The sequence below is a fragment of the Falco rusticolus genome, chromosome 2 (assembly GCF_015220075.1).
Source record: "Falco rusticolus isolate bFalRus1 chromosome 2, bFalRus1.pri, whole genome shotgun sequence".
Lineage (NCBI taxonomy): Eukaryota > Metazoa > Chordata > Aves > Falconiformes > Falconidae > Falco > Falco rusticolus.
In genome coordinates, this window is record NC_051188.1 from 71141563 (window position 1) to 71154155 (window position 12593).

The following is a 12593-nucleotide window of genomic DNA, read 5'->3' on the forward strand; positions in this document are numbered from 1 at the left end:
CACTAGTAATGCCTCCTATTAAGTTTGCTTGCAAAATTAATTTCTAAAATGACATTATTCTAAGATCGCTCTGAATGTAGCAAGTCACCTCGTCTTGCTGCCAGATTTTGTAGATCTTTGGCTATCTTTTCATCCAGAGAAAGCCTTAAAATGTAAAGAGCTATTGTCAAGGATGGCAGGTCCATACTTTTTGAATTCAACGGGGGAAATATATCTCTACTGTTGCCGTGGTTTAACTCCAGCCAGCAACCAAGGACCAATGCAGCGTCTTGTTCATACCCCCTGCCCCTGGTGGGATGGGCAAGAGAATTGGAAAAAAGGTAAAACCTGTGGGTTTAGATAAGAACAGTTTAATTAATGAAATAAAGTATAATAATAACATTATTATTATTGTTGTTGCTGTTGTTGTTTTGTTGTTGTAATGGAAAGGGAGACAACAAAGAGAGAGAAATAAAACCCAAGAAGGACAAGTGATGCACAATACAATTGCTCACCACCCGCTGGCCAATGCTCAGCTAGTCCCTGAGCAGTGATCAGCTGCTCCTGGCCAACCCCCCCCTAGTTTATGTAATGAACATGATATTCTGTGGTATGGAATAGTCCTTTGGCTAGTTCAGGTCAGCTGTCCTGGCTCTGCTCCCTCCCAGCTTCTTGTGCCCCTCCTCACTGGCAGACTATGGGAAACTGAAAAGTCCTTGACTTAGGGTAAGCACTACTTAGCAACAACTAAAACATCAGTGTGTCACAAACATTATTCTTATACTAAATTCAAAAACAGCACTGTACCAGCTACTAAGAAGAAAATTAACTCTATCCTAGCCAAAACTAGGACAAATGTATAAAATTTTGCAGGCTGGATGAGTGTGCAGACTTCATGTAAAGAATTCCTTGCCCTTTAAATTCTGTATACCCCTCTCTCCAGCCTACCTACAGAATTTTCCTGGTGACTTCATGTAGTTTTGTTACAGGAATGAAGGTTAAAACTATCGTTAGAGTATGACTCTACCAGATTTAATTTTACCCATTTCCAAAGCACTTGTTCAACCAGGTTTCTGATTGCTGTTATAATTAATTAAAATGGTAGTTGGTTGGCAGTCTAGAAAATGCTTCTATAGAACAAATCAGACAGAACAGATCTACACTTTCCTCCTGGACTCTGCTTTCTTTGGGTGTAGTGATCCATACATAGACCTTGATGTGGCAGCAAATTCCTGCTGATTTCCTTGGGAAGAGTAGCAAGTCTGAGAATATATTATGATGAAGACATCTTTGAAATAAGTTCTGTGCAAATAGACAGGGTTTGTCTGCATGGGGTCCTGCTCTAGGTAATGAGATGCAGGACCCTCCTCTGCATTTCTTTCTGTGAGAATGTATCTTCTGTTGAGCCAAACAAATCTGGATTTATGCTTCATTGTGTCTTCTTATTAGGCAAGATATTCATTATATTATATGATTTAGATACAGCCTCTGAATAGAGAGAATGTATTCCTGTCTCAGACTTGCTCTTTCCTTGGGCATTTTAAAAAACCGTTAATATACAAATTCAAAATTAAAGATAATATGGTATTTAGGATGTAACACTCCTTTGTGGTTTAACCTGTTATTATTTCTGATTATTCCACTACATTATGAGCTTACCCAGAGTAGAAGAGAAAAACATCTTGTCTTCCTGACAAGGCAAAGGAGAAGAAGAAAATGATTACACAAAGGAGATAGTGGGTCCAATTCTGCCTCTGTTATGCTGTATTTGCACCGCTGTTATTCCAGGAATTTCAGCAAAGTTATTCTGAATTTACATCTGTGTTGCCAAGGGCAGGATTTGGCCCACACTGTGTAAAGGCTGCATCCAGTTGTTATGGCAACAGGAGTTCTAAAAATTGTGGAAGAAAAGAACACCAGGTTGTTTTGATAAATGATGCATTAAAAGTGACTGCTTTTTTGTAGTTTCATAGTTTTAATTGATGCCTTTTTGTGTGGAATCCATTTTTGTTGATGGACACATTTAGCCAAGATGCTTCTATTAAGGCTTTAATATTCCAGTGGCCAGATATCACATGAGAGATGACCAGGTTAGATTTTAGAGAAAGATGAGTGATTGCTTAGCTTAAACTTATATGACAAACTTATGTTCTGTGCATTCCAACTGATGTCTGCACCAGCTGTCATGCAGCAGCAGAAATCAACCTAAAGCTGATGTTATCACAGTGACAAGAAGGAAACCAAGTTTTCAACATCTGAAGCATTCTATATTCTGAAACAGGCTTGTGGGGGGCGGGGGGGAAAGTTTCTGTGAGTTCCTTTACCTGTTTCTTTTAACATCCTTGCCTGGAGATATAACACATCTGTCTGGTCTGTGCTGGGCTGAACTTTGAGGTCTGGAATCCATCCCAGGCAGCCCTCCGAGTTTAGAAATCATTGGGTTGGATTTGCTTAATTGGCTGCACTAGCCCCTCCCTGACAGGTTAGCCTGCCAGCAGTCATGTCCATGGGTGGAGAGACCTGAATCACATCCTCCTGGAGATTTATGGGTGGCACTGATTAAGCAGCAAGTGTGGAAATGAAACACTGGGAGGCTAAAGGCAGCCGCACCTAACATGGCAACAATATTTAGGGAACTGAATCTTCTTCCCGTTACCTAGACTGGACAATTATACAGCTCAGACATTCAGCTGAGACCAATGTTAGTCTTGTTTTGCTTAAGATGTCTTACTCTGTTTTTCATTGAGTAATGAGAGTTTAAACCCCAACTCACAACGTAGATACCTGTACTGTAGACAACTTACTGCCCAAGAACTGGTGCTGAATTTTGTACTCAATTACAGTTTTCCAGCTGTAACCCTAACACCAAATGAAACAAGAGAAAGCAAGGGTTTTAGTACTGGGGGGGGGTTTTGCTTTTAATTAGTGTCATTTCCCATCAGCTCAACTGAAATCAGAATAAAATTTCTACTGATTTCAGGGAGGAGGAAGACAGAATGCATGTGATTTAGATATATAGCTCATTAATGATAACTGTGGTTCCCAGTCTTCTTAAGCTTGTTTTGTTTAAGCTGTTTAAACATAAAGTATCTAAAGTAATATCTACACTCTTTCCATTGTCATTGGAGGGAGAGGGAGACCTGCACAGGGTCTCTTTGCCATTATTAACTAGTGAGCCTGACTCATGAGACTCATGAGACATTGTTTATGTCCAGAACAGCTTCTGGGTGACCAGAGTTAGGTGAGATTAATTGCCCTGAATGATTGCAAAGAACTGGTACAATAGCTATTTGGGTGCCCCATTAACACCAAGTTCATAGGTAAGTGTGAGCAGACAAGAACAGCTCCATGCTTACACCTGGAGAAACAAATCTAAAATATTCACAGGAATTTCTATTGAGAGCTTTTAGGACAGGTAGATAAATCTGCCAATTAATTGATAAACTAAGTTTTCAGATAAAATCATTGTTGTGGTTCTGATAAATATTGATGATTAGAAAAGGGACATGAACCTTTCCTGAGGCTGGTTTGGCTTCTGTGTTGGTGTCCTGCAGTGAGTGTGATCAGCAAATTTCAGGATACATATCAATCAACAGGAAAAAATAGTCACCAAAACTCAAATTCAGCAAGACACTTGAGCACACAGATTGTTTTTTACTGGAATTTTTCCTGTGCTAAAGATTAGGCATTTGCTAATCAGAGCCTAGGTTGCTACAAACTATAATCTGCAGCATTACCCACAATGTTGTTCTGTTTTTCAATTGTTCTACTTACCTGGAGGTCATAGCAAAGCATTGCTGAGAAAAAAAGGAAAGTTAACTCTTACAAGAGTTATGCTCAGTGCAGCTCAAGCACTGTCTTGGAGAAAGTTTCTTCTCAGAAGCCAGGGTTTGAACATCCCTCAAAAGGGTGTCATGCCTGTGGCCAAGCTCTGGGGGTTCATGGGTGAAGCTGCCACGTTGCTTGTGCACTTGCTCATTGCCAGAAATTACTGCCCTGCTGGAGGAGCTACAGAAACCAGCATGTCCCAACTCCTCAGCTCATGCAGTTCCTCAGTACACTCATGGGAAAGTAGCCTGCACACCACCTGCTTCCATCCTACCATGGTCTGTACAGTCAGCCCAGCTGGTGCAAAATGGCCTGGAAAACCACAGCAGCGCAGGCAGGAATGTGAGCATGACCAGCACGTGGGAACGGAGCACCAGAAACATGTTAATAAATCAGCCAACACTTTTGAGTTAAACTGTTTGATCTGAGCAAGTGTTTGGTTTCTTTTGCCTGAGATGTGTGCATGCACACATATTCAGAGGAATAACTCATGTTTTAGAAGGCAACGAAGTTGAAAACTACATTCCAGTGAAAGTAATAATGGCTGGGGGCTGCCGTAGGATTATCATTTTTAGCTCTTAAACAGTGACAGTACATTCTGTGCTGTAAAATAGTGAAGGTAACATGTAAGTGCTGCTCAGATTAAATAGCTGGGAAGAAAATACATAAATCCGCAGCTTTAATGAAAAGAAAATGTGGAGTTGGTTGCAGTCAGAAAAACACTTACAGTGTCTTTTTTGTTTAGTCTGGTCAAATATAGGATGCAGATTTAAAAAGTTGTATCTCACAGGAAGCTAGCACTGGCCTTGACTACACTAAAGCTGCTTTCAGATTTGCAGAACAGGTGATGGCTTAGCTTATTTTTAACCCATGAAACTCCAAAATAGGATGATATTAAACAAATCTCAGAGAGTGTACATAAAGCAACAGAACCAGCTCCTGCACTTTCCTCCTGTTCTCACACTCAATTGCACACCTTCTGATAAAATCAGAGGTAGCTTATTTACCATCTGATGTGTTATTGGGAAGCTGCAGTTTTAGCTCAAGAGAGGAGAGACAAAAATGAGCAAGACTGGACTGAGCTAAAATAGTAACGTGAGCCTCTCAGCAGCAGCTGTTTAGCTGAAGTTTTGTTTTTCAAGGATCTTTTCTCTGAAGGCAACATCGATTCCAGGTAGTCTGGAGTAGTTAGAAGAGTCATAATGTTTCCTTCTTCACTGGAGAACAGTCAGAGGGGAAAAATGCACCTGGAATGGGGAGCAGACATCAGCATTTCTTCTGTTCTCCCCATAATGGGAGATGTTGATTGAGGCAGCAGCATGAAATACTGCCTTGGCACACAGAGCAAGCACCTGAGCTGGTGAAGGTCCCTCTGTTGGGAGCACAGGGACAACTTCATCCATCAAATTGTGTATAAAAGAATAAAAAGAATATACATTCTTTGCTTTTATGTTTGCAGAGCTGTTAAAAATTCATTGCCCCATTCTCCAAAAAAATTAATCAGGCATGAACTGAATGAACTGAAAAGCGTGTTTTACATTGCACGTGTATATTGAAGTGGAATTGAAAAGTGGTCATAACTCATGAACTAAAACTGACTTTGGTGTGGCCAGCACACTATAATGCTGCATCCACTTCCTTGGAAATATATGTGAAGATTAAGCAAACAGAAGAGTCTTTTTAAAAACCCTTGCTGTCCCCTAAGAGATCTTGTCAACAAAGATCAGGTTATAGCTGACCTGTGGCATCACAGGTTGGGTTGGAGCCACAGACCAGACTGGGGGGTTGAGGATGAGAGATGGGGTACACATACTTGTTGTTCTTTCTCTGTCGTCTGCAGAGACACGCAAATAGGAAATAGAGCTAGGTGATTACTGAGACCCTCAAAGGATGTCCACTTAAACCTACTGATGGATTTTGTGTCTCTGGAATGAAAATAGTTGAGTAAGAACAAAGCAGCATGATGGCAGAAGCTGATGTAACTTTCTCTTTCTTGCTGAGAACATGTATTGTGATACAGAGATCAGGGAATTAAGAGCACATGAAAAAGGTACTTTCCATAAAGAAGTATATTATGGCCATTTAGCAAAGTTAATCATTGCAAGTATTAAAATACATAAAAGCAAACAATGAAATATATTAAATTTGTGTCATTTCAAATTAGATTTAAATTTCAAGAGGACATAATGTGACCAAGTATTTTGCTGCCAAAAATAAAGAAGATATCAAGTGTTACTAAAATAGTTGGAAATTTGTATAACTTACTAAGTTATGTCGACTCCAGTAAATTGTGGTCTGTGGTCAATGGAAATACTATAAGCATTAAATATTACAAATGTCAAACTACATTAAAGCCTGAGATTGATACTTCTTAAAATAAAGATAGATGCACAAATTAGGAAGTAGTAAGATGATACTTTCAATTATTTCAATGAAAACATTTAATCTAATAATTCAATGAATTTTGCTGTTTGTTGTTTCTCAATGACATAATAATCACAAACTTGTCAGGAATTTGATTACTCCATTGTTGACTGTTGACTGTACTTTTTAGTCTCATTTTATTCATGGACTCTTTAGATTTGTTCTGATGGTGTTCTCTTAATTTATGGTAAAGGGTTTCTTGCATCTGAAGCTACTTCAGAATAGATATTTTGTGTAAATTTCCCTTAGCTATCTTTTTATTCCACACTAACTGCCTCCTTCTATTAATTTTCTTATTCCACCTAATGGCTGATTTACTAATCTGAAAGGATATCCTATTCCAATCTTCTTCAATTCTTATGACAAGTAGTCTTAAGATTTGGCTTCACCTGGACAAAAGTGGAGTTTTGGAGCAATCATGACTGACTCTTCTTCATTCAGAACTCATGTTTCTGAAAGATTTCAACCACAAGCTGTTTGGCCCCAGGTATCAGGATGAGAAAGTTATCCACCTGATAGCTGCATACATCCTTTCTTCTTGAAAGAAAGAGCACAGCATCTCTGCGAACAGTTGTGTAGACACTAGTAGTCCTGAAAGGGAGTACTCTGTATTAAAAGTATCTGTGGCCACAGGAAAAGTTAAAAGAATCTCTGAATAATGTGCTGATTACCAGGTAATAGTTAAGGCTTCTTCCTTGGGGTTTTCGTTTTAAAGATTTACTTGTACATTTAAGAGAACAATCTTGTAGTACCAGATTCCAACACTTGCACCAGGAAGGTCCATCTCCCTGTACCATAGCAGCAGTCTGAAATCTGCATCACCTTGTTTCTTCCTGCACCACAAGGCATCTCTTCATTTTCTCCCACAGAACTGATTTTATGGTCCACATATGCCAGAGACTGACCATTGGATCCATCATCTCCTGCCATTCAGGATTCAACATGTTTGTTTAATTTAATTTATTCTGAGACATAGTTAGAAAGTACTATCCCAGATTTACAGGTTTGTGCTATTTCCTTCAGGACCTGATGGGAAACATTATCCTCCCCCAGGCTCTGGATCAGACTGAAAGCGTGAAATATCCAGGGAGGAAATGTTGTTAGGTGGACTGGCAGAAGAGGCTGCAGGCACATATCCTCATGGCTTCACAGGAAAAATAATAGTTGCTTTATGTCTTGCAGTAGGACTTGAGGAAAGGTGGAAGGAAAGTTATGGAAAGAGTGGCAATAAGACTTTGTGTCTGGAAGTAACGGGACAAAAAAAGAGTATAAAAAAGTGTAAAGAAGCTTTGCAATACATGTCCCAGCACTGATTCAGCCAATTGCCACCGCTAGGAGCTTCCTTGCAGTCAGCCCAGCTGTCCCAGCACATATTTCGCCCACGCACCTGCTGTAAGCCAGGCTCCCCCTGCCCTACCCTCTCCATCTGTCACTGCTGCCTTGGGAGGAGGGACGGGCTCCTTCAAATGTGCCGCCAAAATGCTTTTTATTACTTTTAGTAATTTTGAGAAAAAGTGGGGTGCTGGCAAGGAAAACTGCTGTGGGGTGCTAGTTCCCAAGGGGAGACATGGTGCTGCTGCCTGGGTTGTGGGAAGCTAAAACCTCTGGGCAGCTTTATAGAGAGGGTCCTCTGCTGAGAGCCAAATTGTGTCCTCCTGTTGCCATGGGGATGAGAAATGCTGCTCTGCAGAGACAGCAGCACACTGGGGACCAGGGGGAAGAAAGATTGGAGCCTGCTCCTCTTTCCCAGACACAGCACATGCTTGTCTAAAAGGAAATTAAAAGTTTGGTTTCCACCTATCCCTTAAACCTGAGATGAAAACATCCTGAGAGCTGTATGTTTCTCCTCCCAGACATTCATCCTGCTAATTGATAATTCTGCAGTTGGTGACAGGAGGATGATTTACAGCCTAGTGCAGTATCAGGCTTACACTGCTTTGTTGATGTATTGATGCAATATATTATGGAGGCAATATCCTGCAGTGAAATATTGATTCAAAACATGGTTGTAACCAGCAGCAGCATTACAGAATAGCCCTGTCTACCTTTTTTCTTTCTTTTTAATGTCTGGCAGATGAAAACATTCAGGGTGATACCATTATGGCATTGCTGGTCTCCTCAAAAAGAAAAGATCCTCATTTCTTTGAGAGTCACTCTTGCACCAGCTGCCCCCTCCAGCTGGTGCACCAAAGGTGTTTGATGCTGTCCCCACTGAGGGCAACCGAATGGTGAAGGCAGGCTCTGGCCACCACCTACTTGACAGCTGGGTGGACCAGGTAGCATTTGCAGCCTGGTTAGTGGGGGGCTGCCAATGCCTTTGAAACAGAATAGGCTGCCTGACCCGTCCTGTTGTATCACCAGCACGGTCTGTGTTTACTTGCTCCTTCCTCTCTCCCTGTCAATGATGAGCAGTGTTTGTTTTCAAGTGGGTTTGCTTTTCCACATTCTCAGCAAGCTAAGTGCATTGCAGCCACCCAAGTATATCAAGCAATAAGACTACATTAAGAAAGCCTCCTAGGGAAGGCAGCGTACCACAGTGTTGAAATTAGACAACATATTGTACAACACAGCCTCAGATATTCAGATGAACATTTTTGCTTGAGGTCCCGCAGGTATATCCAAGTCTGAGCAGTGAGGAGTACAAACAGCTGCAATCCTCAGAGGCCAGTGGGCACACTGCTGTCACCAGCTACTGATGTGTAAGTCAGTGACTTTGGTGCACCTTGAGGAAAAAAGTCTGCTACCCAAACAAAATAAGTTTTCTCATCAGGGAGTAGAGCAGTGGCTTGGAGGAGGAGCAGGATCTGACTGCAGACTGCCACAAGAAGATTTGCAGAGGGGAATTAAGTGTTCAGGTATTTTTCTTTGGTTTTTTTTTTTTTTTTTTTTGTCTGACTATCGGCACAGATGTGCTGGCATGCTCTGATGCAGAGTACTGCCTGCTCAAAAATTATAACAACTTATTTTCTGGGAGAAAATAGCAATGAGTTATATGCAATAACTGTTCAAAGCTTGTTATAAATCCAAAGAGCCAGCAAATAACTAGACTACCCATGCATCTAAGTCCTCTGTGTGCCTCTCAGATACAACAGCTGTTTTGGAGCAGATGGAGAACTGAGAAGACACCCAAAGCTAAAGGGAGCACCTGGCATCCTTTCTAGGGACTGCATAACCATGCATCTTTGGGCTGTGTACATATAGCTTGTCAGGGAGCTTTACAGGATGCAGCTAATGGCATTAATGAATTCCCCTAGCTCTGTGATAAGGCCTATCAGACAAAAGAAGCATCCAAGAAAGAAGGATCTGTTGGAAACCTTATTTCTTGAGTAAGACACAAAAACAAAAATCAAAACTGTGGTCTAGAAAAGACCACATTCAGGCTGTTCACTATGTGTGCCTGGCAAGTACTGCATCTACTTGCTCCCAGTTTTGAGAGGGTGACAGGAAATTTGTGTGGTTCTAAGTTGAGGGATCACCACACACAAAAAAAAAAAAAGCCAACAAAACAAAACAAAACCAGAGAAAGAGCACGTGTTCCCTTTTTTCCATATACTGAAAATATACTGAAATTAGATCAAGAAACTGAATGCTCCTGTGGAGGGTGATAAAAGGGTCCTTAGTAGCCTGGATTGCTAAGGAAACACAGAAAGTACAATGAAGGAGATGAATTAGATCTATTAAGCACTTGAAATTATTTTCAATCAAAAGTGGTCTAGTATCCAGTTACCAAGCAGGGTACCACTTACAGTACTATGCACTTGTTGGAAATTTTCAGACTAGCTGAGAAATACTGGTGCATATATTACTTTTGTGTCTATTTCTGGCTATGTTGCTGTGCAATTAAACTAGAACTCATTTTTGCTCACCTGAAGGATAGGGTAGCAATAAGTGAAGTTAACTGTACAGTACTTCTATGAGGATGTTAGCATTTGCAAAACATTTCCTTGCTGGACTCTCAAAATACAATTTGATGTTAGTTACCATCTTCTGAAATAAGGCAAATCTTAACAGCAAGGAACTAATTTGTGGCTGAAATTTCACCTTATCACCTTAAAAATAATGACAGAATCTGGCACATAACAGTGTATATCCTTTGCAGTATGTCTTGATAAAAGTTTCATGTTGATAAGTTGCTTGGGCAACTGGCCAGTGCTCTCTGCTAATTGTAGAAGACAGAACATCTATTTTGTAATAGACTTGGAAAAAAAACACCCTCCAACATAAATTAAAAGATGCTAAATAAAAGTGGGTTTGACTTGTGTTCTGAAAGAAGAGAAAGAAAAGAGGAAGCAGCACTGACGCTTGAACTTCAGAAGACATACATCTTCCATTACATTTTACTTTGGTTTCTTCAGATTTCTAAACTGGAGATCAGGGCAAGAATTTATCACTTTTCTGAATGCTTCCATTCTGGAGAATAGCCTTAGCGGTAGAGCACAGAAAAGAAACATTGTTGCCAATCTGTGCTGAAAATGATTTTTAACCAGACAAGAAATTATTGAAAGGTTTCTTTTTATGCAGAAAAACCACTGAAGGTACTGCTTGTCCTGCCGCATTTGTGTGAAGTAGGTTTTTGCCTGTACATTTTTGGTTTTGAATTATAGCTCTCTAGAGCACTATGTAATGTTAATTCTTTTTTTCCACAGTAAATCCTGGTTAAAGTGGAGCAAACTTAGATCTTTAGCTGTTAGAATGAAACGTTCTTCTTTGTTCACTGGAGACTTTTCCTGGAGTCTTTGCTTCCTTCAACCACAAAAATCAAAGATCAGACTCTAGATAGGGCTACCTAGTTAAACATTGGTACAGAGAAATCTGCATCCTTCAGTAAGTGTTTTGGAGTGTGGTGGTAAAAAGCAGCATTTTCTTTTTGGTAGGCAGAAGGCTGCTCACTGAGGAGGATTTTTCTTTGCTATGTCTGCTTCTACAGAGCTAATCAGCTAAAAGAGGCCATAAGACAACCTGGATTATGTTGCAGTCATTGACAGCCATAACAGCTTGTATATACTATTAATCAGTTTGTCACACATCTCAGTATGCACTGAAAGTATTTTGATAGATGCAGCTACTACTGTATTCGGAGCTGTCAGAAAATGGGAGATGCAGGGACTGTGCCTTCAAAAATACAGAAGTTCCCAGGCCTATTTCATCTAACATGTTACTTTTCAGTTGAGAAGCAGTGTAATTCTTATGAAATTGTTCAGTACTCTTCTCGTCCTGGATATTTTCACCTTGCTTTTCCCCTATCTTAAGAAGGTCAGAGTAATCTAGCTCAATAAATTCATGTCAGGTGTAACTGAAAGAGTAAAAGATCGCTTGTACACAAGTGGTCTTCAGAAAGTCAGGGTTTCAGTAAGGAACAACTGGTGAGGAGCAGAACCATGTAAAAGAAAGCTTGTTGAGGGGTGGGATGTTGCAGAAGAGGAGCACTGAGCTTGGTCTACAAGAGATGACTGGGATTCGGAACAACGGACCTCAGTGATAGGACTGAAGGTTTTTACATCTGAGGATGGACCTTGGAGAACAACATAATCCATCTCCATCCCAAAGCAAGACCGAATTATGTGTACATTGTTTCTGATGAGCGTTTGTCTAAGCTACAGAAATGGGAACTCGACCGTCTCCTCAGGCCACTTTTTCTACTCCATTGCTCTCGTTATCACTAGATACCTTTTTAGTAAGTCTAAATTGTATTTTTCTTATTGCTACTAAGGTCTCTTGCTTCTTATCCTATCTATCACATGTATATGTGGAATATTCTCTCCTGTTTTCACAGTCCTTTAAACATACTTAGACTGCTCCTCCAACTCTCCTCATCCTTAGGCTAAACAACTCTTGTTTCTTCCAATTCTTCCTGCCAGCATTGTTCTCTTGACCTAAGATCATTTTGTAACACCTTTCTAGATTCTTTCCATTTGATCTGTCTTATTCTTTAAGAATGCCTATAGAAACTGGATACTTTACTGTTGAAGTATTTCCAACAGAAAATACAGCAGATAGACATCAGCTGCTCAAAGCCAGGGAGCAGTAAGAACAGCTGCTCCTCAAGAGAAGAGGAGGCAGGAGCTAGACAGCCTCTGTCACAAGCAGGGGGAGCAGAGCAGGTCTGACAACACTAATAAAGGTCAGGTCGCCAAACAAATCATAGTGATGAGGCAGGTCCCAGTTCAAGCTGGGAATTTAAGCCTGCATGTCAGGATCATGAGGGAACTTGGCAAGGCATAGGCATGGATGCCACAGAGCTTATTGCAATATGCAATATGTCTACTGATTCTGCTTTTTCTGTTATCCTTTTGTAGAAGGTGTTTGTTATCACCAGAATAGAACACATATTCATGCAAAAATAGCATACTTTGTTCCAATGG